Genomic DNA, 25,806 nt, shown 5'->3' with positions numbered 1-25,806 from the left:
GCGGGAAGCTGCCCACAGCTCCACTCTACATACCTCAACATTAATTCTGAAAATTCGTGAGCAGGAGTGTTCTTTCCATTGTTTATTTGTTTGTTTTTTCGTTTGTCAAGCCAGGATCTCTCTAGAGTGCTGCCTGTCTTGGAACTTGCTAGAGAGGCAGGTTGGCCTTGAACTCACAGAGTGTTGGGACTAATGTGTCCTGGCCTTCAGCTGCTTTTCCCTCCTAGACCCTTCTAATTGAAGTTACTAGAAGCTGTGCCTAGTTTAGAGGATCAGAGGATGGGATTTTTACCTGTTGGCCATTGACTGCAGTGTATTTAAGTCTACACGGTGCTAATAAAGAGGGGATTTTGGTATCAGTGTTTGAAGGTCTGCGTGTTGGTCTGTCTCTGTGTGTGTATTCTCAACCTCCAGCCCCTTTCCTGAAGCTCGTGAACTGGGTTCTAGCGCACAGAGCACAGACACGGGGGCGCGGTGCACGGCAACAGAGATCCTCCTGACTCTGTCTCCAAGGACTGGGAGCGTGCACCACTATACCTGAACTCTTTTTATCTTTTAGAGTCTTTGTTTTCTTTTACCAGTGTCTTAAAGTTTCCATCGGAGGTCCTTCCCCTTTACAGTTAGATTAATTCCTAGGTGTTTCATTTTGTACATGTTTAAAGCTCTCATCAATAGGATAGTTTCCCTACTTTTAGCAACTTTGTTATTGGCATAAAGAAATTTGCTAGTAGTGTCAGATTTAAAGGTTTTCTGGTGGAGTGTATGCTAGCTTCTAAATTATAGCAACTAAAAGTACACTATATAAGAAAACAAAGAACTTGAGAAAAATAATAAAAAGTTCAGGTTGAGGTTGCAGGTAATTTATTTGGATATTTAGTTAATAAAAACTATACAAAATAAATTGGGTCAAAACATGAAATTTTCCACATGCCATGAAAAAAGAGGACAACTTTTATCTTTGTTATTCCCCACCCCTCTTAAAACATGTGTTTTGGGAAGAAAAGTATCTCTGGTCAAAAATCTATGCTTTGGGCCGGGCGGTGGTGGCGCACGCCTTTAATCCCAGCACTCAGGAGGCAGAGGCAGGCGGATCTCTGTGAGTTCGAGGCCAGCCTGGTCTACAAGAGCTAGTTCCAGGACAGGCTCTAAAAAAAAAAAAAGCTGCAGAGAAACCCTGTCTCGAAAAACCAAAAAAAAAAAAAAAAAAAAAAAAAAAAATCTATGCTTTGTGAACATACAGATTGTCCTTCTGGGGTTCTTAGCACCTGTGAGGGCCTGTTTCAGCTGCTGCGGTGGGATTCATTAAGCTTTTTGGAATCATTTGGGCCTATCTGTTCTCACATCCCTAGTCCAGATCTCGTTATTTGCCCCACAGAGTAGTAATTAAAGTCTGAGTTTCTGGAACGTTAGCAGGGTTGAATAAAGTTAGCGGAGAATTACACACAGGAATTGATCCATGTGATGGTGGGTTGGATTTGCAGTTGAGTTCTACAAAGTATATGATTGGTTTCTCCAGAATTATTTATGATGGTTAAAACAAAGTGAGGCAGATCAGAGCCTAGAAAGTGTGTAAGCAAGCAGCTGAGGAGCCGAAACCAAGACTTAGAAACTTCTTGAAAAGTGAACCATTGTCCCTGGAGAAGGTGGGTGTTCAGAGTAAAACCATTTTCTCAGAGTTCAGGAAACTGGCATTGCTGCTTAACTCCTTGCTGACACAGCCAGCCTTTAGTCCACAGGGAGTGTCTTAGGGTTTCTATTGCTGTGAAGAGGCACCATGACCAGAGCGACTCTTCTAAACCAATTAAATTGGGGCTGGCTTACAGTTTCAGAGGTTCAGTCCATTATCATCACAGAGGGACATGGCCGTGAGCAGGCACACATGTTACTGGAGAAGGAGTTGAGTGTTCTACGTCTTGATCTACAGGCAGCGAAGGAAACTGTATCACACTGGGTGTAGTTTGAGCATACAAGACCTCAAAGCTCACCTCCACAGTGACACATTTCCTCCAACAAGGCCATACCCACTCCAAGGTCACGCCTTCCTAATAGTGCCACTCCCTATGGACCAAGCCTTCAAACACAGGAGCCTATGGGGGCCATTCCTATTCAAACTGTAACAGGGAGTGAGAAAAATGATATAAGGATCCACATACAAAGTCATTGCCAACAGTCCACTTGTGATACCTAAATTTTGAAACTATTGATTACAATAACTCATAGGTTCTTTGCTTCTTTCTATTATCTATCAATCTCTCATCTTTGACATGCAATCACGTAAGTGCAAATCCTAACGTCCTGAGGCTCAAAATCACCCCATATTTGACGTTGCCTAACTGCTCTTCTGAGGGAATATATCCAGGAAAGAAGAAACAGGTCTTGGAAAGACACAGTAAAGAAAGAGGGCTACCTATCCTTTTCCTTTCTGATTTGGAAACTGGTTCTGACATTTCTGCTATGTTTGAAGTTTTCAACCAATGGGCTATGGTTCCTTTTGTGCCATTCTCTTTGTAAAGGTTCCTGGTCCTACATGAGCATTCCGGTTAGAAACAGCCAACTCATTCACTAACTACTTCAGGCTTAGGGCATAGATTGGAGAATGGACATTCTGAGATCTAGCAGGCCTCACTTTGGCTTTTATTATGCATATATATACATATATATATATATATATATATATATATACATATATATAATTTCAATAAAAGAGAGCCTCGTCACTTTACCTTCTCGTTCATCAGTCAGTTTCGTTCATAGCTCTTTGTCTGGGTGATGCTAAGGTTTTCCTTCTGAGTCTGCCCGCCCAGTCTCCAGACTAGCTTGCTTACCTGTCAGCTCAGGTATAGCTCTTATTCCTGCCAGGTCACCAGCTGCAAGCCTGGATGCTTGATGGTGCAAATTCGCAGGCTGTGGAAGCAGAACACGATGGGGCCATTGTAAATGGAAGGGAATGAGAGCATGGAGGAAGCCAGGAAGCAAAATGGCCTCGCTCTCCTTCTTGTGGACTTCAACTTCTGTGCAGAGTGTAGAGACATCCAGGTAGCTGAGGAGGGCCCCGCCCTTGGACTGTTTCTTTAAGGCCCATATGAAGACTTGCTGCTCAGTAACTCATCCCTTTGTCTTGCTTCCCACAGTCCTTCATTCACAGAGTTCCTTCTTGCTCCCTAGGATTCTGTGACCCCCCACCCCCATATTCAGATCTTTACCTTGCCTTCCACTGGCTTTCTAGAGAGACTAGAAGTGATAACGACATGTTGGTATGTTTGTCTTTTTGGGGAATTGTAAACCTAGAAACCAGGAATCATGTTAAATATTTGTTATATTGACATCAGCTTTTGACATTGAATAGGTCAAAGGTCCAAATTTATGTAATAGACTTTTTCATAAAAGTCTATATGATTGTTTGAAAGAAAATGGCCCCCAAAGGGAGTGGTGGTGTTAGGAGGTATGGCCTTTTTGGAGGAAATGTGTCAGTGCAGAGGCAGGCTCTGAGGACTCATATATGTTCAAGCCATGCCCAGTACCTCAGTTCACTTCCTGTTGGCTGTGCAAGATGTAGAACTTTTAGCTACCTCTCCAGCAGCATGTCTAACTGCATGCCACTCTATGCCACCATGATGATAATAGGCCAAACCTTTGCACTTTAAGCCACCCAAATAAACATTTTATTTATTTATTTTTTATTTTTTTATATAAGAGTTGACGTGGTCATGGTGTCTCTTCACAGCAATAGAAACCCTAACTAAGACAATGGGGAACATAGAATAAAAATGTTCTTTGCAGAGTACCCTCCAGATAAAAGTATTAAGTCTTGACTCTTATGTGATTTTTTAAAAAAATCTCTTCTTGTGAATTAAATAGAATGTGCTTTCAATTTACAAAGTAAAGTAAGAAAAATTTACAAAGTAAGTAAGAAAAAGAACATTTCCACTAAGCAGGTAGGTAAGAGTCCCAGGATATCATTGCCATTTTGTTATCAAAACCCCTAAGATAAATTTTTATTAAAAGTGAATCTAGATAATCTGGATAATATATTTAAATATGTTAGGATTTGGCTGTCTTTCAAAGGTAAAGGATAAATAAATATCAGGTAGTAAGCGTCTCAGAATCTTGGCAGGAAATGAAGGCAGAAAGCCCATTATTTCCATAGGAAAACAACCCAAACAGAACCAAGCTGGGAATTAAACATATCTTAGTCCCTTCTATTGAATGTGAATGCTCACTGAATCTCTTAGTCTAGTGCCTTGTTTGGTACAGGACTTTGTGTATTTCCCAGATTGAATTAGCACTGGGGAAAGAAAGTCTGCAATTACAGGGAAGAGGATGGTTGGAAGACTGTAATTCCAGGGTCGTTTGTGCTTGGAATAAAATTTGAGCCCAGATGCATGTTGTCTGAGGGTGGAAAATGTGTGTGGCTTGTCTGTTGCATTCAAGCATGGGTACCAATTAAACACGGAATGAGCTTTAGGGGCTCACAGCTTGGTTCATATGATGCGCCTACTCCCTTTTCTTCCCTACTTTTATTTTTTAAAGCTTGTTTCAGTGATTTACAGGAGTGGGCATGTTTCTAGACCAACTGCCAATAACAATATTACAAATAAAAAATAGCATAAATGTGCTAAGTTTCAGAGTCACAGGCTTAAAAATTTCATGAATTTGACCTGTTAAGTAAAACAGAGGTCACTGAGGATCTGACAGAAACAAGGATGGAAGGTGTTGGTGTCAAGTGGAGGCTTTGCGTGCGCCATCTTGTTGAGTCTAACTGTAGTCTATCTTTAGAAGAAGTGCAGTTATTCCTAACTGGGCTTCTGTAGGGCTTTGTGTATGCATTTGTGTGTGTGCGCGCTCATGTGTGTGAGTGTGCGTGCGTTTATGTGTGTGTGTGAGTCGGCCAAAGATTGATGTCTGGTGTATTTCTCAGTTGCTCTATCTCAGTTTTTGAAACAGGGTCTCTCACTGAAGCTGGAGCGGACCTGATTCCAGGACTGGCTGGTCAACTCGCACCTCAGGCATCCTCCTGTTGCTGCTTCCCAGGTACTGGGGCTATAGGATTGCACTGCCGCATCTAGCTTTAAATTTTTTTGTAGGTTTATTGATCTCATTTTATGGATGGGAGTGTTCAGCTTACATATGTGTATGTGTACCATTTGTGTGTCTGTGGATGGTGTGACCTACCATGAGACTACTGGGGACCAAAGCCAGGTCCTCTGCAAGAACAAGGACTCTTAACTACTGAGCCATCTTTCTAGCCCTAGCACCTAGATTGATTTTATGTGGATTCAGTCCTCATGGTTGCGCAGGCTTGTGACTGAGCCATATACCCATTTCCTGTCTTCTCAGCTTTATTGGAGTACGTGTAACTTGGTCCTGCAGGTAGCACTGCACGGTCTGGTTGCCACTGTCCTTGGTGTGGTTGAAACATCTTCCTTATTAAATCTTTTTTATCCAGCAGGATGAGTGAGGTGGCCTTGTCAGCATTTTACTCTCTATCCGAGACTCTTGGTTTTGGGGTAAAACCTTGAACAGCTTTGAGCAGTGGCGAACACATTAGGGGAAAAGTCAGCTTTGGATACTGTCATTGTTGAGTTTGTCCAGGGGACTAGGAAAAGAGTCACATGACCTTGTTATGTCTGTCATCACTGATTGGTTGGCTGCCAATATTTTGTTTGATCCTGCATTTAGCAATAAGGGCAGTTGCTGCCCACGATGAAGATTATACAGGAAGTCACCCCTTTCAGATTGGACCCTTGGTTTGTGCTGTTGGTTCTAGATCTGCCACTGATATTCACATGCTTTTTATTTTTGAAACAGTATAATAAAAAGTTACTGAGACATGTTGCCTGAAAATCTATTTGAGTATTTTGTTGCTGAGGGGGCATCTTGTGAGCATCCTCCCCACCCCCATCAGCCTTTCTAAGTCAACAGAAGGTCCACTTACCACTGAGAAATGGAGCACTTTGTTTTCTAGGGCGGGAAGCTACCTCACATGCTGGGAATGATCTGTGCCTTCTAATATTTCACCAGTGAGCAAACGCTGCAGCACTGTTATTAGAGATGTGTGTGTGTGTGTGCAAATGTCTGCAGTATTGAGTCAAGAACCTAGATCATCTTTTTTACCCTGTATTTCAGCCCAGTTTTGCTCCTTTCATTTCTTTTTGTAGTGACTGCAAATATTATCATGCAGAAATTTCACTTCTTTGGTTTCCTGAGCTCATAGGTCACATTGGTTTTTTACTGGAATCTCTACCTGGCTCAGTAACCAAGGCAACAAATCCCTAGTTAATGCCTCACTAGAAATTCACTGTGGAGGTGGCTTATTAGTTTCTTACCCCCATGAGGTGGAATAAAAATATGCTTGTGATTTTTTTCATGTATTTCTCCTCTATCTTTTACTTGCAATCAAGACAACTAAAGTAAATTTAATTAAAATCAACAGAAAAAAAAACATACAGTATTGTAAAGTACCATTTTGGGACTCATAGAGTAGTTAGATATAAATTACAAATAGTATCAAGATTAGAAATATTTAATTTTGACTATATTTTTAGTTTGTATGCAGACAAAAATAACAAAAAGGCATTAAAATAAGTATTTATTTTAGAATTTATTGTAGGCTTATGGAGAGTTATTTGTACAATTGTCTATAAGAAAGTACTGACCATGCCTTAAGAGAAAGGAGAGTGAACAAGGGGAACCCTGTTAACTCCATGAACGGGGTAAATGTAGACAAAAGAGGAACAAAACCAAACCCACTACACCAACACCAAACCACTGCAAACATTTTTAGTATTGTCTAAAAATGTTCCATAAAATGCAAGCATATTATTTTAAAGTTAAAGAAATCCCAATACATTTCTGGGAAAATAATTTTTAGTAAACTATTTAAAAAGAAGCAGGTTGGGGAGGAAATGGTGGTGGGATAAGCGGTACATTTCTCAAGTGTTTTCTGGAGAGGAAGGCAATGGTGCTGGTGGCTGTGGCCACTGGGCTTTGACAGTGCTAAAAGGATCAGAGCCAATGGAGACAAGGAACATTAGCAACAGACTTGCAATATGTTCCCAGTGCCGTAGGAGCTGTTGGCACCCCAGGCACCATTAGTGTCATGCCCAAAGGGGGCAAAAGTACTTAAAATCATGACCTGTGAACTGTTAAGGCAAGGGAATACTTTGGATCTCTGGTAAGAACTGAAGATAACTCATGAAAAACATTAGTCTTTATAAATTAATAGGAGGTATTTGTGTATGACATTGCTTTTGTCGTAGGATTAAAATTATAATGAAATAAAAGGCATGATTTTATAAAGGAACAGTTAAAGGGCAGAGAAATGTAGTTACATTGTTAGCATGCACATCTTCCTGATGTACAACAAATTTGGTGATTCCTTTCGTCTGAGCAGATTGGGATCTTGTTGGATATTCTTGTGAAGTGTGTTTGTCACTGGGGAATGCCATGGCACCCATGAACAAGCTCCTCCAGTGGCCTTTCTGTATGAAAGGTGCTATTAAATTCCCTCAAACACAGAAGTGGATGCAGTACTACAGAGAGCTTTGTCACTAGCCTCAGTGGGCTCATGGAGTCTCAGCCTACTCAGGAAAACAGGTCAGAGAAGGATACAGAGGAATTACAAAGAGAGGAATTTGTTGAAGCAAAAGCAAAGATATTTTCCCAATATAGGGAGAGGGCAACTCAGCTAAGCAGCCAAGTGCTCTGGACTTTTGGATTTTGGGGGTAGGCTGGAGAGAAATCTCATGCTGATGTACACACCTAACTGTGGTGTTTTCCGAGACTTGAGGAGGGAGGAAATGATTTGACCAAACACATGCTTTTTGGAACCAAGATGGCAATTGGGAGCGAGACACATAAGTGAAACTTAAGCTGTAATAAGAGAACTCTCAGGCTGAGCTTTTGGGTCTCATGTCCCATGCAGAACTGCATCCCTGCCACCATGTCAGTTGGGCATTTACCCTTGCACGTCCATGATCCCCTTGCTGTGATTTGTGCCTGGAGGCCTAGATATCTGCCTTCATTTTAGTTCTTGGCTTAGAGTCACAGCTAACTTTGTTTCTGGTCTCTAGAATAGGACCCTGTTACTTAAATGGGCTCAGTCACCAGCACTTGCCAATGTGGCCAAGTTAACCAAGGAAACTCAGCTAAAGACTTGGTGCTTTTTCTTGGACAGTTCATCTGGCTTTGCATTTAGAGTGTGGTGGCACCCACTTGGAAGCTGCAGAACACTCCCCCCCATGAAGCCCAAGAATGGAGTCAACTACAAAGAACTGAAGACAAGAGGCAGAAGACCCAGGCAGACTCACTCGCACACACCCCCTTGAAACCACTAACTCTGAGTTTTTATTTGGATGAAATATTTGGAGGAGTCTATTTGAGATTTCTTCCCCCACTTGGAAGAGAAAGATTTCTCTCAGAGACAGAGCGTTTTAGGCAGGTCACAGGGGCAGAACTTTCAGAGTGGACTCAGCAGGGGTTGAAATAAGGACAAGCATTGCTTGTGATAGACAACTTCGGTGGTTAATGATTGGATACCAGAGCACAGTGTGAAGGCTTGGACCACATCGTTAGGAAAGCTGTAGTCTAGTTAAGAAAGAAAAAAGAGAAATAACAATACAATCAAAGGACAACTAACGCCTACATTATGCTATTATGATAATAGAACACACACACACACACACACACACACACACTATCCAGGATTAGTGATTAGTGACAGAAAGGCAGCTAAATGTGTGGAATAATAGGTTCAATGTCTACATTTTGCATGGGCCATCATTTATGGTTACCGCAACAGGAAGTTTGAAATTTACGAATTTGTTCTAGTTCGTCCCAAGATTGACTGAAGCGTTTAACATTCTAGCAGAAAAGAATCAGGCCGTTAGATAGCATATGAACTGACATTGAAAACAGAGTTATTTTATGTACAAAATGTGAGGACCAGTGGCCTCAACTGACGAAACACTTTAAATGCCTTTATGCCTTTGTGGATGATGTGAACAATGTTTATTTTTGAAACGGAGTTTCGCTATCTAACCCATGCTGGCCTCAAATATATGATCCTCCTGGCTCAGTTTCTTAGTGGCTGGGATTACAGGTGCGCAGCAAAACACCAACATTTCTCATTTATGATATGATTTTCCTAAAACAGAAAATGAATTCTTCGGTTTTTGCTGTCTTCAAGCGGATCTGTGCATTATAGACTCTCCCCCTACCATGAGAACAGGACATCAGATCTTTGCTTAGTTATACAAAATATGCATCTTCAGCTATTTCTAATGCTTCTGAAAGGCACCATTGAGATCAAGCTGGGGCTTGTTAGAAATGATAAATTCTGGTGTTTGCATGCAATGGAGTTCATACATTTCTCTTTTGCAAACTGAAGAAGGTAAGGACCGGATGTAGTGGCACGGGACTATGACCCTAGCATTTGGAAAGCTGAGGCAGGAGTGCCAGGAATTCAAGGCCAGGTTCAGTTACCCTAGGAGTTCAAGGGCAGCCTGGACTCTATGAGACTCTTTCTCAAAAAAAACCTCAAACAAAACATGAAAATAAATTAAGTAGTCAAGGCACAGGAAGCATGGTGGTTAGCAAGGCCTTGCAAACTGGGAATAAATGGCCTTATTGAAATATTGAAAATAAGGAATCTTAGCATTGACATGAAATAAAGAATAATTGAATGGGGGGGCAGCGCTTGAGAGATGGTTCAGCAGTTAAGAGCGCTTGCTGTTCTTCCAGAAGACCTGGGTTCAATACCCAGCATCCCAGTGACTCCTGTTCCAGGGTACTTAACACCCTCATACAGATGTACATGCAGGCAAAACACCAATGCACATAAATAAACATTAAATGTATATTTTAGTAATGCTAATTAATCAATGAATATATGCTGAGAAGTCATTGAAGACTGAGCAGAAGTATAACTGCAGAGTTCAGTCTAAAGCCGAGTCAGCTGTGACAGCGGACGCTGGGCATGTGCAGAGAAGATTAAGTATTTGTTTGAACTTGAACTTACATGGGACTATGATGTGTGCTAGTCCAGCCTTCCAGTGCTGTGACAAACATGGAAATAACTTCAAGGGAAGAAAAGCTGATTTTCGCTCATGGCTTCAAAGAGTTCAGTCCCCTGGTTACTGACTCCATTGTTAACCCACTAACTAGCCTTTTTGTTTGTTAACCCACTAAGTCTAATTAGTGTTGCCCATACATGCCTGGGTGTGGGGCATCCACTGGAGCAGAGACTATTCCGTGGGCTGTTTTCTTTGATGGATATTTAGATTAATGGGAGAAAGTCTGAAATCTATTTTGCTCATATCTGCCAGTTTAGAGCTACCACTGTAAGAAGGCATTAAAATTTGCCTTATATTTATTTATTGTGTCTACCAGTGCATCTGTGCTCACCACAGTGTGAGTGTGAGGTCAGAGAACAACTTGTTGGACTTGGTTCTCTCCAGGTACCATGTGGACTCCAAGGGTCGAACTCAGACTGCCAACTACTTCCCTTATTCCAAGATGGCTTTGCTAGAAAACAGCTAGGGAAGACCCTGCAACCATTCAGTTGTGCCTCCAGCAGGCCTCTTTGAGCAGAACTTTCCCTAAATTCTTAAATTATTAACTTTAAAATTGTTCAAGGCAGTTTCTTTGCAAACCTGTTTCCTGTCTCCTGGAATATGTGTTCCGTTGCTGATTTATTTTTCTTTTATTGCTTCTAGAGAATGGCCAATAGGAAATAACAGAGGTTGTTCTTTATTCCTAGCAAAGTTTCAGGGATTTCAAAGTCCTGATACTTTATCATTTATTTTCTCTCACATAGGCATGTACGTATTAAAAACAAGAAGCAGGTAATAAATCAGCCTCTAAGCACACAGCAGTAATGGAGTCATGCCAGCATTCTGGAATGAGGACAGTAGCAGGTCCAGAGCCTCCTTCATTACCGGAACACTCCTGGAGGGTGAAAGGGAACTGTCTCTTCCTTTACACCACGGTGAAATCAGCTTAGAAGAAGGCTTCCTGCTGTCTGCCTGGTCTCTGCCTTCTTGTCATTTCTATTTGTTTGTCCTCTGGCACATCTCTTTTACACACACACACACACACACACACACACTAAACCTTAGATTCAAATTTTCACTGTATATTAACAGTTTGTATGGTTATGTGATGCTGTGACAGCAGCAACATTTATTAGAGATGACTGATGTCATCTGAGAATCCTTCAAATAAGATTATCCAGTTTAGCTTTCCCTGTATCTGTATGGCTCTGAATAGGCTATGCTAATTGTTATATTCTTTCTCTCTGATATGTGTGTGTGCGTGTGTGTGTGTGTGTGTGTGTGTGTGTGTGTAGATGCCTATGCACACAAGTGTGAAAGCCAGAGGAGGAGATCAGGGACTCTCCATCTTACTCCTTTGAGACCAGATCCCTCACTGAACCTGGAACTCACTGACAAGGTCAGCAGTCAGAGTCAGTGATGCAGAGGGGTTTTTCCCATCTCGCTCTCCTGTATAGATTTAGGATTACAGATACGTGTAGTCACATCCAGATGTTTTTTGCATGGGCGCTGAAGAATACCACTCATGTCCTCATATTTGTACAGCAAGCTCTCTTACAAGCTTAGCCATCTCCCCAGCCCCACTGGTTACCGTTCTTCCTCAGACAATTGTTATTAATCGCATGCAGAACTGCAGGAGGGCAGACTTGTAGACGTGTGGAAAGTTTGGGAAAGAAATGCCTGGTTATGCGGACAGCTGCTTGTTTTATAATGACTAACGTCTAGTAGTCAGAGTTCTAATTAGTGACTTTACCAATCCTTTTCCATGTAATCCCGTGCAGAAAAATATCCTGCATTTGAATATTGATTGCAAAGAGCAGGGAGCATCTGCAATACTTCAACGGAGTAGTAACAGACTACCACAGGATAATGTTAACGAAAGAGAATTTTTTTTTTTTTTTTTTTTTTTTTTTTTTGCTGAAAACACCCATTATTGTTCTGGCTAAGGAAGGTTAGAAAAGAACTCTGAGAAATGATATGTTGCCTGCAATCTATCACAGATGTTAGTTGAAAAGAAAAGCCACCCCTAATGATGATAAGTCTAGATTCCTGGGCCATAGGAAAGCTGTTTAATAAGCATATGATAGGAATGAATATGATCAGAGGAGAAAGATAATATGTGAAATTTAATGTGAACTCTGGAAAATCGAGAAGCTCCTCGGGGCCATATTTGATTTACATAAATGAGAACAAAGTTTGTTAGCATCATTCTTTTTTTAGTTCATAACAGTGAAATGAAGTTTTAACTGAATTGGGAAATTTTCCATAGAATTTATTAAAAACAGGAAGCAATTTTTTAAAACCCCAAAGAAGCACAATGAATTCTCTTTAACAAAGAACCCGGGTTTTCAAATTTAATTAATTTTTAAAACCTTATAAATACAGTTTTCTAAACTTAAGACTTCTTGCAATGTGATTTTATGCTTTCTTTTTGTTTAAAATGCTATAATGTTAGAATTTGTCCTAACCAAAAAAAAAAAAAAATGTTCTTGGAGAAACTGTTGACCTTGGGTGTGATTCACAGAACTTGATGTAATTTGCCAAAGAAAATAATGACTGTCATTTAAATGGGAGCACAGAGTTTTCTCTCAGCAGTTCTTTTCAGAGAGAAAGACGCTTTAATAGCCAAATGTCCGCTGTTCTGAACGTGGCTTTCGATGATTGGTTTCATTCAGCTTGGCTTCAGTGCAGAGTCTTTCACTTCAAGGCTTAGGTTGAGTCCAAAAAAAAAAAAAAAAAAAAAAAAAACAGGACAAAAGGAATTTTAATTATGAAGTCCTTGAAAGCGTTTAAAAATTATTGGTGAGCGATGCTTTAACAAAATACAACAACAACAACAACAACAACAACAAACCAGAAAGAAATGCTCATTCCCTACGGAGAAGGTTTGTCTAATAGTACAAATAAAGAAATAATTGTGTATTTTTATAATGGACTATGAACCTCCCTGGCTTTTGGTTGAATATTTACATTTATGGATTGTGTGCTGAGTTGCACACAGCACATATGACAATGGCAAATGGCTTTTATGGCATCATGTTCAAGTCAATGCCAAACCAAACAAATAGAGTCCTATCTCTTTTATAGTCCTTGAAATGAAATGGAAAGAGTGAGTAGGTAGAGACTTCCAGGGGCTGAGGATGTAGCAAGGGTGGTGAAACATTTTCCTGAGGGTATGCAAGGCCCTGGTTTTGATTCCCAACAGGGCTAAAAACAAGTCAGAGAAACCTAGAAAAGTTTCTTTAAAAGATTTTTATTGATTACAAAGATGCTTGGGGGTTAAGGAAGAGAGTAGATGGGTAGTGAGCCTCACTTTGTGAGTTGAACCTAGCTAGAAAGGTCCTCAGAGAGTTTGATGAAGATGTAGGGTACCCACTGAGAGACTTGGAGAGTGGTATCTAAATCTCAAATATTTAAGAAGTGGTCTAACCTGTGGTTATCTGAGTTAAGGGTAAGAATGCTGATGCTCAAACAGGGATCTGATTAAGCTGTGGCATTGGCCGCTTTGTCAAGCACAGGAGTTCGTTTGGAAGATGTGAGTGACCTGATAGTTGTTCCCTGTTTCCTATGTGTCAGTCTCTTTGGCAAGGTCTGTAAGCTGAAAATATGTGAAGTACTTTCTTTTCAGAGAGCAGCAGTTAGAATTGGTCACTTTGTTCTCTGGTGACCTTCCCGTCTCAGCATCCTAAAATGGCCCAACACTACTACCTGGCGTGGTGGTGACGAACCACAGGATAAAGGAGACAGAGTCAGAACCAGTCAATGGCAGCTGGTGCTAACAAAGCCTTCTTTCTCCTGGTGCCACGGATGGCATTTTGGTTTGCTCTAGAGATAATCCCAATTTCATTGCCATTTGCTTACAATGTATTGGGAAGGCCATGGGCCATGTTTCTGATCATCAGAGACCTTAACTGTTTCTGATATTTTCACGTATGCATACACAAACACAGTGGGCTGTCTCCCATTACCTCTGCTATCCCTATTCCTTACTCTCTGAATCCTTTCTTGGTTCCTTGGGAGGGGGTCATGATCGAGGAAAATGACATTTTCTCTGCTAGCAATTTCTGGCAGTCAATGGCCTCAAGAAAGAATAGGGCCTTGAAGGAACCTCATTTATCTTTGATGGAGTGTTACAGGATCCCATCTTGTGCAGGTGTTCAGAGGTGCTGTTTGTTTGTGACTACGATGGCCATGTCATATCTAGATGGCAGCATTTTATGACACTCCTCTCCATCCTCCAGCTCTAAACCTCATCCCCTCCTCTTTGATGTTCCTTGGATATAGATATCTCATTTATGAATGAGTCCTCAATAATCACTTGCTTTTAGCACTTTGACCAGATAAATATTTCTGTATTAACCATCACCCACTATATAAAGCTTCTCTGCCCCATGTAGAGATTTTAGAAGGCAGTTTTATAACATTTTCATTTATGGAAATGAATGCAATACTCATAAACCTTTCATGCATGATATTTAGAGCTAGTTAGAAGAAGAGATGCATTACATCATTAAGAGTTGGGCTTTTTGTGCTAAGATTGATATAGAGATTGATAGATTGATAGAGAGAATTTTGTCAATAGTTTCGAGTTTCTGGTCTGTGATAAATGACTTTATCTAAAGACCTAGTAGAAAGGAGACTTTAGACTTAGCTACTTTCCCCCTTTACGCTGACCACTGAGATCTCAGGCTGGCTGCCATGAAGGTAGAGTCGCTCAAGCCTTTATCTGGACACATCATATATACCGCTCAAATTAGTTTATAGAACACACAACAAGAATCTTTGAATAAATCTGAATTTTCTTGCATTTTTACATAATGCAAGTTTCTCTACTCTGTGCATTCTACCTCATAGATGACACTTATTTGGCTCTGAGGTTTGCAATAGAGGGTTGAACAATGTTATATAGAAGAGTTTGTGCCTCATGTTGTCTTAAGGATAAACCTATGCGGTCAGTATATGAACTGCAGTATTTCTTCCTCTCTGCATTTTTCAAGACAAGTAACTCAAACATAAAACATCAGTTCTTGGCACTTAGCACAGACTGGGCAACTTGCTCAGTCAGGAATTTACATTCTCTGGTTGCTAGGATATGGCATTTCTGCACATCTGTCAATTAGGATCAGCAGTGGCCATCTGATAGGAGAATATGTTTGAGTTGGATTAATTTGATTCTGGCTACCTTTCAATAGGTCAAATATTTACCATGCAGAGACAGCTGAGTGGTATAATTTCTGCCAGTGCCACTTTCTGTTGTTTAAGATCATCTATTAAACTCACAAACTTATAAATGTTTTACTGCAATTCATTTTATTACATAAATCTTCAAAATAGTTAATTTATTTCAGAAATAGATGATTTTATCATATCATTTTGATGACAGAATAGACCAATTAACTAGTGTGTCTTATAAACAAAAGAAAACAAAACATAAAATTATATACTAGGTGACATTCTCTAAGAATGCATTGCAAGGCAAATATATACACGTATATATACACACATATATACATACAAATAGCATACATATAGTTAATATGATTTTGTGTGGTTTTGAGAAAGAGTGTTTTTTTTTTCCCTGATTGTCCTGGAGCTTGCTTTGTAGACCAGGCTGGCTTTGAACTCACAGAGATTCACCAGCCTCTGCCTCCTGAGTGCTGGGATTAAAGGTGTGCACCACCACAACCTGGCTTTGTTAATATGATCTAAAATTAGATGTTGTCTTGTGTTGATAAGTGAATTTTAAAAGAAAAATTTCTTGTGTCTTCCTTTCATGTATTTTTCCCCAGTTGACAAATATTTGGTGAAAAACTTATTCCTTAAAGTTTTATATATTGTTTATTTTGTTGTCATCTTAATTTAATTTAATTCAAAAGACTAAAATAAAACCACATCATTTCCCCTTCCTTCTCTTTCATCTAAGCCTTCTCATGACCCTCTTCAAACTCATGGTTTCTTATTCTTTAATTATTATTGTTACAGATATATGTGAATAAATATATAAATGCAATCTACTAAGTTCATATATCATTGCATATATATTGTATACAACATATGTATATAATATATACATATAATATACAATTATATATAATATATAATATGAATATATATATTAGGACTGACACTTGAGATTGGATAACCATTTAAGGGGATCATCTCTAGGGAAGACAGTTCTCCCTCTTTCTAGGGTTGTTAATTGCCTGTAGCTTTTCATCTAGGAGTGGTGATCTCTCCCACTCACGTAGGCATATTAACTGGTATTGTCATTGTTTAGGTTCTGTTTAAGTATCAGTAAATGTTTCTAGAAAGAACTTGACCATGGTATGATTTCTGAATTATGCTTGGTACCTAACACACACACACACACACACACACACACACACACACACACACACACACTTATTGTAAACATACAAACATACAATTTAAATTACAATTCACTGCTTCCATCCTCCACTTAAACCCCTGGTGAATCCATTGACCCAGGCAGGTCTGCAGCTTCCAGGTGATAAAGCTACAGGCGTTCCCTGTTTGTTTCTTTCCAAAGTTGCCAGTCTTAGCTGACAAAACCACAGACACCTTCCTATTATCACTAGGCTGATGGCAGCCCCTTCAATCCGGGAATTTTTTTTTTTTTTTACCAGTAGAGCTCAGTTTGGCTGAAGAGAGTGAAACCAAATGTGTGATAGCTGCCCACATCTGGCTTATTTCATTTAACATGGTGATCTTTAGCTCTACTCAATTTTCTGCAAATGGCAGGTATAATTTCATTCATTTCAGACTGAATAAAACATTTTCTTTATCATCCATCTCTTGACGGACATCTGTGCTGATTCTAAAGCTTGGTTGTAATGCATGGCACTGCAGTAAACATAGATGTGTAGTATTTTGTGGTATGCTCACTTAGATTCCTTTGTGTATATTTGCCGAGAAGAGGTATAGTTAGATCATATCATATTCTAATTTTATTTATTATTTTGAGAACTTCTGTATTGATTTCCACAGTGGCTATGGAAAGCACTGATTTACATTCCCACCCAAAAGGGATTCCTTTCCCCCCACATTCTTACTAATAAGTTTTATTTTCTTGAAGACAATCTCATTATTCGTAGCTAAGTTTCAATAGTACTTTGAGAAGGAACATTTATCAGTTAGCATGCTAACATTATGAGATAATCTTGACATAATTATCCTGTTACAGCGTCTGTCCTGGACTTCTTTGTTAAGTGGATCTACCAGGTTCTCTATACTGCTGTGGCTATGAGTCATTTCTTCCTCTCCTTTTTCTGAAGAAATGTAGTAGGGTTTTACATCTATGCACTGGTTAATTAATTCATAATTTATATATATTTATTTATTTGAGAAAGAAAAGCCCAGGCTTACCTGAAATTCATTATTTTCCTGCCTCTGCTTCTTGAGTGCTGGGACTGCAGTGTGAGCCTCACAGTAATAATTCTTTGTACCATTTTAAAAACAGTACTAAGTACTTTTTATCATTGGGGAATAATTTTATAGCTGTCATTGGTTTGAAATAAACGTTGAAATTTTGCATACACAATCCAGTCTCAAGCTTAAATTAAAAATGTTCAAATTAATTTATTAAATATTTTTTGAAGAACCAGAGTTTAAAACCTCATATGTATGATGTAGAGAGAGACCACACACTTTTTTTGGTAGTATTCCACGGTCCTGTTTTAGAAAATGTCATTCAACTAGGCAATGGTGGCGCGGGCCTTTTTAATCCCAGCACTAGGGATTAAAGTCCCAGCAGAGGCAGGTGGATCTCTGTGAGTTCAAGGCCAGCCTGATTCCAGGACAGGCTCCAAAGCTACAGAGAAACCCTGTCTTGAAAAACAAAACAAAACAAAACAAAACAAAACAAAAAAACCTAAAAATAAAAAAATAAAGTCATTCAAATGTAGCTCCCCAAAATCTTACAAATGAATGATTAGAAAATAGAGGTGCTTATAAAGAACTGACATTAATTTCCCTGCCTCCTGTCTAAGAAAATACCAGAGGTGGAGCAAGATGACAAGAAGCTCCATTAGTGGACATCTACCCAGACACAGACAGACTGGTCAGTCACACACAGATCTTCACTTAGGCTGTGGGGAGAAAAAAGTGAGAGAACTTCGTGCCTGCTTAGTACAAAAAGAAAAGATGCACTGAAGAAGTCAGGGAATGAGTCACTCTTCCTCCTACCACCTCTCCTCAAGCCCAAGCAACCCATTGTGGAGAGCGATGACTATGGTTTGAAGGAGGACAAGAGAATCACATCCAGTTCAGACCTGAAATCCAGTACCTGCCCCTCTGCTGTGAAATCAGCACTGCACAGCACTCCACAGCCTCCATCCCTGGGCTGACATTTGTGCACTGAGAGTCTGGAACTGCACTGGGTCAGATGGTTGGCTCAGATAGCTACCTCTCCTCCAATTAGCATGACTGAACAAGACTCCATTCTCTGCGGAATAGCAGGAGGGACAGAACAACAGGCTTTGTCTTAGAGTGCCGTCTCTAGAGCAACTCCAGCATCAGGTGAACTGAGTAGGTAGGACAGCCATGAGTTTGGGCTTACATTTCTAGCTTTGGAGTGGAGGTAGGTCTTATCCACTAACTTCCGGAGACTGAAAACCTTTGGGGCAGTGATACTCATGTACAGTAGGGAGCATGTGATAGAAAAGAGTGTGGGGACCATGGAGTTTGGTAAGGAGAGAGACAAGGGGTATCCAGCAACAAGATGCACTCATGGATGTTATTCCACCAACAGCTTACTACTTCTAACCAGGTCCCACATTTTATCATAACACATTCAGCGACGAACTCACCAGTGGTCCCATCCATTGACAAGGTTAGTGTCCTTGTGATCACTAGCATGAATTCCTGAAACCAATCTAAGCCAAGACTAACCTGTGTCACTAATAGTAGCACTGTGAACCCTGGAGAACCTTTGAGACTGTGTAGGTCCTTGTGGCTGTGAGAGTCCGGTCTAACACTGCTTTGCACCAGCTTGAATGGGCAAGAACCACTTACACCAACACTGCCTCAAACAGGGGTAGAGCAGCAAGGTATAAGAGCCCCATTTTATGGAGTCAGGAAAGACAGTAAGTGAAAAACTTCACTAGATGGATCTTGTCTTAACACCATTACTTCAAAGACAGGCAGGGGAGGGGCAGGGGCAGAGGTTGACAGGTAGATAAGCAGAGAGAGAGACAGATAGAGAGAAAGAGAGACAGAGAGAAAGAGAGACAGAGAGGGGGACAGAGAGGCAGAGAGAGGAGGGCAGAGAGATGGGGGTACAGAGAGGCAGAGAAGCAGAGTCAACTCTGAGTTTAAGGCCAGCCTAGTCTACAAAGCAAGTTCCCCGGTTCTTCTATTTCAGCTAGCACCAGAGTCAGATTAGTGAGTGGGTTGTGGGTGTCCCCAGAGTTTAAAATTAAGACAAAATAGACACCCACAAGAGTATACAGCCACAAAAAGCCTTTTTGTATGTAAAGCCTCCTTTGAAATGTTAAGGGCTCACTATATTAAGAATACCTTATGAATTTATAGGAAAGTGTAGGGAGAAAAAAGGGATAATATTTCTTTTATAAAGAAAAAATATCTGGTCAGACTGTGTGGGAAAGGGACTCCTATTGTCCAAGACCTCTCTGGCCACCATCTGGTCTGTTCATTAAGAGAAGAGTCCAAGCAGGACAGCCTGCTGGGTGCTGCACAGGTTGGAGCCCTCTAAGCTTCAGATGCTTTGCAGGTGGTAAGCAGTGACAGTTCGTGTTCCAGACATTGAGGTCAAAGGGCACCATGCTTACTCGATATGCTCTGAAGGGTGCTGGCCGCTGTGGTGGTCAGACGAATGCCCTTGGAACTTCGTGCTTTTCTTATAGAGAATCAAAAACTGAAAGAAGTCAGGGAATATACAGTCCTGACTGTGATAGCCAGGTCACTGTGACACAGATCTGATCCGAGAAACCTATGGCATTTTTATTATTTGCTGCTTTGCTACTTTTATACTGATGTACTGGTGTTAGGACACTTCTGGTTTCCTTCAAGAAGAATATATATATATATTATTATATATATATATATATATATATATATATATATATATATGTGTGTGTGTGTGTGTGTGTGTGTGTGTGTGTGTGTGAATGTATAAAACACACGAGTCCTGTACTAGAAATGAAATCTTGGGTTACATGATGAATTTGAATTTTAGTAACCCTTCATTATGAATGTCAATAAATGTCTCTGCATTTTTGCTTTTCCACTCCTACAAACGATTTTACTTAGTTGAGTTGGGTGAGATGAGGTGAGATCAGTTTTGCTAAGGCATTGTGTAGGCAGTGAGAGACATAGTGGGCTAGTCATCTTTAAAGGAACTGAGAGGATTCCTCTGCTGCTTACAGGAAGTGGAGTCAGTTACCTGTCACTGTGCTCAAACATGGATGACAGCATGCTCCGTGATGCTGCGAGGAAGAAAATTTAGTTGTGGTAGCTCATCTCCATTGGTTCTCACTTGCCACTTTCCCCAAGAATATCAACTGGAAAGGTATAGTGATAAGAAGGTTTTCATATGAGAATCTGAAACTCAATGCATCAGTTTAATTTGGTTCAAGTGAATATTAAACATAATTCATATCATATGGGGCTGAAGAGGTGGCTGAGTGGTTAAGAGGGCTTCCTGCTGTACTAGAGAATCCAAGTTCAGTTCACAGCTCCCAGGTCTTACAACTGCCTGTAATTCTAGTATTCTGGGGATCTGACAACCTCCTCTCTTCCTACATGCACATATATGCATAAATAAAAACAAATCTTTAAAATAATATGCATTGCACCATCAGTGAATTCAGGTGCTATATTAAGGGGTCAATTATAAATGTTCAAATGATGAATCTTTAGAAACAATTCTAGAATAACTTATTCCCTACAGATGCATTTTAGGGAAGATATAAGGACGAGGCCATCACTGTAACATAGAGGCATGCTTACTTTCCCACCTACTGGTTCTTAAACCAAACTACTGTTGAGCTGTGCTTGTGAAGACAGAATGCCGTTCTTATATTATTCTAACAGCGTCACTTCTGTCACCAAAGACTAACAGGTTAATACAAACTTGTATGAAAGTGTGTCAGAGGAGTACGGGTCAATAACAGCAACATCTGAAGAGAATCCTCTAACTATAGGCCTTAGAGAAAGTTCCATCCCAATGTCTTTAACATAAAGGTCTCATTTGTAAGTGTTCCACAGGCTTTTCTCACATTGTGTCTTAAGGCTGAGTGATGAAGATGGTACCATCAGTGAGCCTCAGAGCAATAATAATTAGGAACCTGGGGGTGCTGAGAAAACAACCAAAATTACATTTAGTCTGATATTGACTGGACATGATAAACCAAATCCTGGTCAAAAGTCTTGTTGGAACATCACAGGAAGAGAACCTCCCCTTAAGACTTCCTTGTCTGCAAGTCTGTTTGCCCCATTCTCCTTCCTCCTCTTTTGCTTCTTCATCTCCTTCCTCCTCCTCCTCCTCCTCCTCCTCCTCCTCCTCCTCCTCCTCCTCCTCCTCCTCTTTCTCTTTCTCCATCCCCTCTTTTTCCTCTCTCTCCCTTCCCTCTACCTGAAAAATCTACCCATACCCTTTCTACTTTCATCTTCTGTCTTCTCTTTAACACCCTGAAGGCTGATTATGGGTCCCATTAAAACTAACCTTTATCTAGTCACTAATATTTCCTGGCAACTGAACAAACAAAGCTATATGAGCAATCACTCCTTCCTCATAGAATCCAAAGATAGGTGTTAGGAATTTCTTATGTTCAAGTCGGTCTAGACTGTTTGATGCTAATGAGAGCCATGGATGCTAACTGCTCTTAAGTACAAAACATGTTATGGTCATGTTTCTTCTGGTTTTAGGCAGGTCAGGACCTTTTTTCTTTTCCTATTTTTCCTGTTCTTTCTGTGTCTTCATTTAAAAATATATAATATTTCTATTAATTTTCTGATGTTATAGGATACAGTATATTTTGATCATATTTTCCCTTTTCTCCCCAACTCCTCTCATACCCACTCTCATGTGTCTGCATTGTTAAGCAGGAATCCATGATGCAGAAGCTGCAAGGCTGGAGTTGGTTAGAAATTTGTGTCTACTTCATCCATTTCAATGAGAGAATGATTGGATCCCTGACAAGGGTGCAGATCTTTAATTGGTCAGAACTAAATCATGTGCTTTACCTTTGAAAACAGAAGCGAATGTTTGACATGCACTGGTCTAAATTTCTGAAATAGGGCATCAAGACTAGGATTCCCAGGAATCATGAACAGATTGGGAACTTTGTCCCTCATTATGTGTCACATCTATGTATCATTGGATGCTGGTGACAATTTCCATTTAACGTGACTTTCTCATTCCACATTTCCATTTCTGTCAAGAATAGACCAGATGCTGGGCAGACACTCAGAAGAGACTCATGTCCCATTTCTCCCAACACTCTGAACAGTCTGTTTTAAAATTTTAGCCATTCTGGTGGCTGTTTCCCCTTGTGAGACTGATTTGCCTTCCTGCTATGACCAATGAGGCTGAACATCTGTTTATGTATTTATTTTATATTTGTCAGTTTTCTTTGGTGACGTATCTATCCAAACCTTTTGTTGACTAAATATTGGTTGTTGCTTCAGTTTGAGTTTTGAGATTGCCTTACAGATTTCAGATGTAACTCTTTGATCACATGTCTAGTTTCTAGACATATTCTAATTTTTTACTTGTCTTCCCATTATAAATCTAAAACCTTGGAAGTTTTGGTACTTTCAGAATTCCTTTTTCAGGTTCTGTGTATGGTAGAATGTTGGCGTCCTTGTCTGGACTGAGACGTCTAGGGGATTAGTAAAGCAGATTTCGGGTGTGCCTGATGGGTTTCTAGGAGAGATTGGCATGTGAAAGCAGATGAAGTGAAAAGCTCCACTCAGAATGTGGGTGGCAACACACCATAGACTGTGGGCTCCGCTGCAAAGACAAAAGTGGACGAACATCAGGCAGTGTGTAAGCCCTTTTCCTAATTGAGTAGGTTGGCGGCTGTCACATCACCTGGCGAACTCAGAGTCTTCAACTTTCCAGTCTTAAGTGACACCAGTGACTTTTGAGGAAGCTTTTTGGTCATTACCATGCTGTAATATCAGCAGCAGGCTGTGGCTATGGCAATGGTTCCTTTGTTCGGAGGCCTCCGGGTTCGTAGACTGAACAGTTTCAGGGTTCTCTGGCTCTAGTGTGTGGTCACTGTTGAACCATGCAGTCTCTAGCTGTGCAAGTCAATTTAATAACACTGCATTTACAATTATATATGTCTTCTATTGGTTTTAATTCTCTGGAAAAACCTAATATAGATGTGAATAGTCAATTGTCCCAGCACCATTGTTTGGAAGGAATGTTGGAGCCTCACTAGCTTTCTTTACGTGTTGGAAGAAATGTATCTCTCCACGATTTATACGGGCCATTTTTAGATTAAGGTTAAATGAAATAACACGGATTGGCTCCTATTCTGATGTGATAGGGTACTTGTACAAAGAGTAAGAAATGCCAAGGAGCTCTCTCCCCACTGGAGCACATGTGAGTACATAGCAAGACAGCAGCTGTCTACATATGAGGAATAAAGACTGCAGTAGCAACCAGCCTTCTCCCTGATCTTAGACTGCAGAACTGGAAGATAAATTCCTGTTATGTAAGTCATTGTGCCTGTGATATTTCATTTGGAAGTCTGAGTTTACTGATACGTGTGAGGATCTATTTCTGCATAGATTACTCATTCCCATTGACCTACTTGCTGGCTCTGATACCACTATCACCCTGTCTTACCAATCATAGCTACATAGCAAGTTTTGGATGTAGGGATCCTCAGTCTTGACTTTGCTCTTCTTTACCCAAGTTGTTTCGCTATTCCAGTTTCTTTGCATTTTAATATAAATCTTATACCATATGTCTGATTATAAAAGAATGACCAAGTGAATAAAATTGTTAGGAGGTAGAATTTAAATAGTGGGAAACAATACTAATTTTTGAAGGTAATTAAAACAAACTTTAAGGTAAATTCTTTAAAAAATACAATTCTGTTACTTTCTTTGTGCCCTTTAAGGTAATTCTCAGAGTCAAGTATGGTGGTGCATGCCAATGATCCCAGCACTCAGGGCAAGCTCTTTTTGCGTGGCATATCTGTTACCCGCCAGGGGACCTCTGCCATCCCTAATGGAACCAGTGTTGAGTCACCCACATCATGAATGATAACACCTACCTCTTTTTGACTGGACTCCAGGAGCTGGGCCCAGTGCTGAGTTGTGGATCTCTGCATTAACAAAACACTAATACAACTGCTTTGTTCTTTAACCTATCTTAAGAGTGAGCACTGAGCCATTCCTAGAATAACTTCATGCTTTTTTTGGAGTCAAAGTACAGATCCACAAAGTATCCTGAGCTGTATTCTGCTCAGTTTCTGTTATGAATGTGGCAAATGTCTATATAAATAAAGGAAGTCTTTAGTTAAGGGTTTGTTGTAGGAAAGACAAAAAAATAATTGGAGATGCAAGCTTTCAGAGACTGTCTACACTTTAAAGGGTTTATTTTACAATGTTTAAAGTTGTGGAGAGTTTAATGTACATGCCGCACAAGGCTCCTGTGTTCCTGTTTCTTCTCTATAGCAAGGAGACAACATGACATAATGACAATTGAACAAGGTCTGCCGGAAGAGTCAGTCATATTTAGGTCAAGAGTTAATGACATAAAAGTGACAATCAATTCTCCAAATGCAGAGTGATTTTATTTCATTGCCTCCCAAATACCTAGTATTCAGAATAGGAGACATGCTTTTGAATATGGGCAGCTTTCCTCATGGCTGGCTTGGGACCCCGCTTCCTATTTCTCTGGTGTCATAAGGAAGTGATACATCAACTCAGCCTTTTCTTAGTATTGAAAATATTGTATTTAAAGGTGGGGGGCATGAGGGCTTTGTTAGAGGCCATTAAGAGAAAACTACTCCCTCCTTCCTCTGGTTACTGTAGAGACATGGCCTTCAGATCTGTTTCAAAAACTAGAATTTTGCACACTACTGCCTCCCTGCTTAAGAGTAAATGCAGGACTGGAGAAACACTCAACAGTTAAGAACACTTGCTGATCCTGCAGAGGACCTGGGTTTGATTCCTCTCACTCACATGGTGGCTAGCAACTGTATGTAAGTCCACTTTCAGTGGCTCTCACACTGTCTTCTCACCTCTGCCAACATTGCATGCATTTGCATATATGTAGGCAAAAGACTCATACATTTAAAAACTTTAAAAAGAATTAATCCAATTGGTGAGGAGTGCACCTCTAGGGATGCTGATTCATTCAAAGTCATGTTTAGGATGTGGGAGGAATAATTATTCCCTTAATGGGAAAAATACTTAGCCTTCCCATAATCCCCTTTCTCGATACAGCTACATACAGAGCTTCCCTCATGGCAGCATTGTTAAACCTGCTGGCTCTACCTCAGAAAAGTGGAATGTGGCCTTTTTTCCTTTATATTCTGGCCCAAAGCATAATAAGTACGTTTTCCTGGAAGCTCTGGGCTTTCTCATGCCTTCTCTGAAGCACCCGAATCTTCCACCATGCAGCTGCATGCTCATTGCCCTTTCTAACAGGGTGGTTTCTTTATCTTAACTCAACAAACATTTCCCTCTTCCGGTATTCCATCCTTCTCCTCCCAGAAGCTGCTGGGCTGTGCGCATTCACAACTCACCT

Source organism: Arvicola amphibius, chromosome 18 (genome assembly GCF_903992535.2).
Source record: "Arvicola amphibius chromosome 18, mArvAmp1.2, whole genome shotgun sequence".
Lineage (NCBI taxonomy): Eukaryota > Metazoa > Chordata > Mammalia > Rodentia > Cricetidae > Arvicola > Arvicola amphibius.
The sequence above is the reverse complement of the archived record's forward strand: the minus strand, read 5'-3'. Positions refer to the sequence as shown.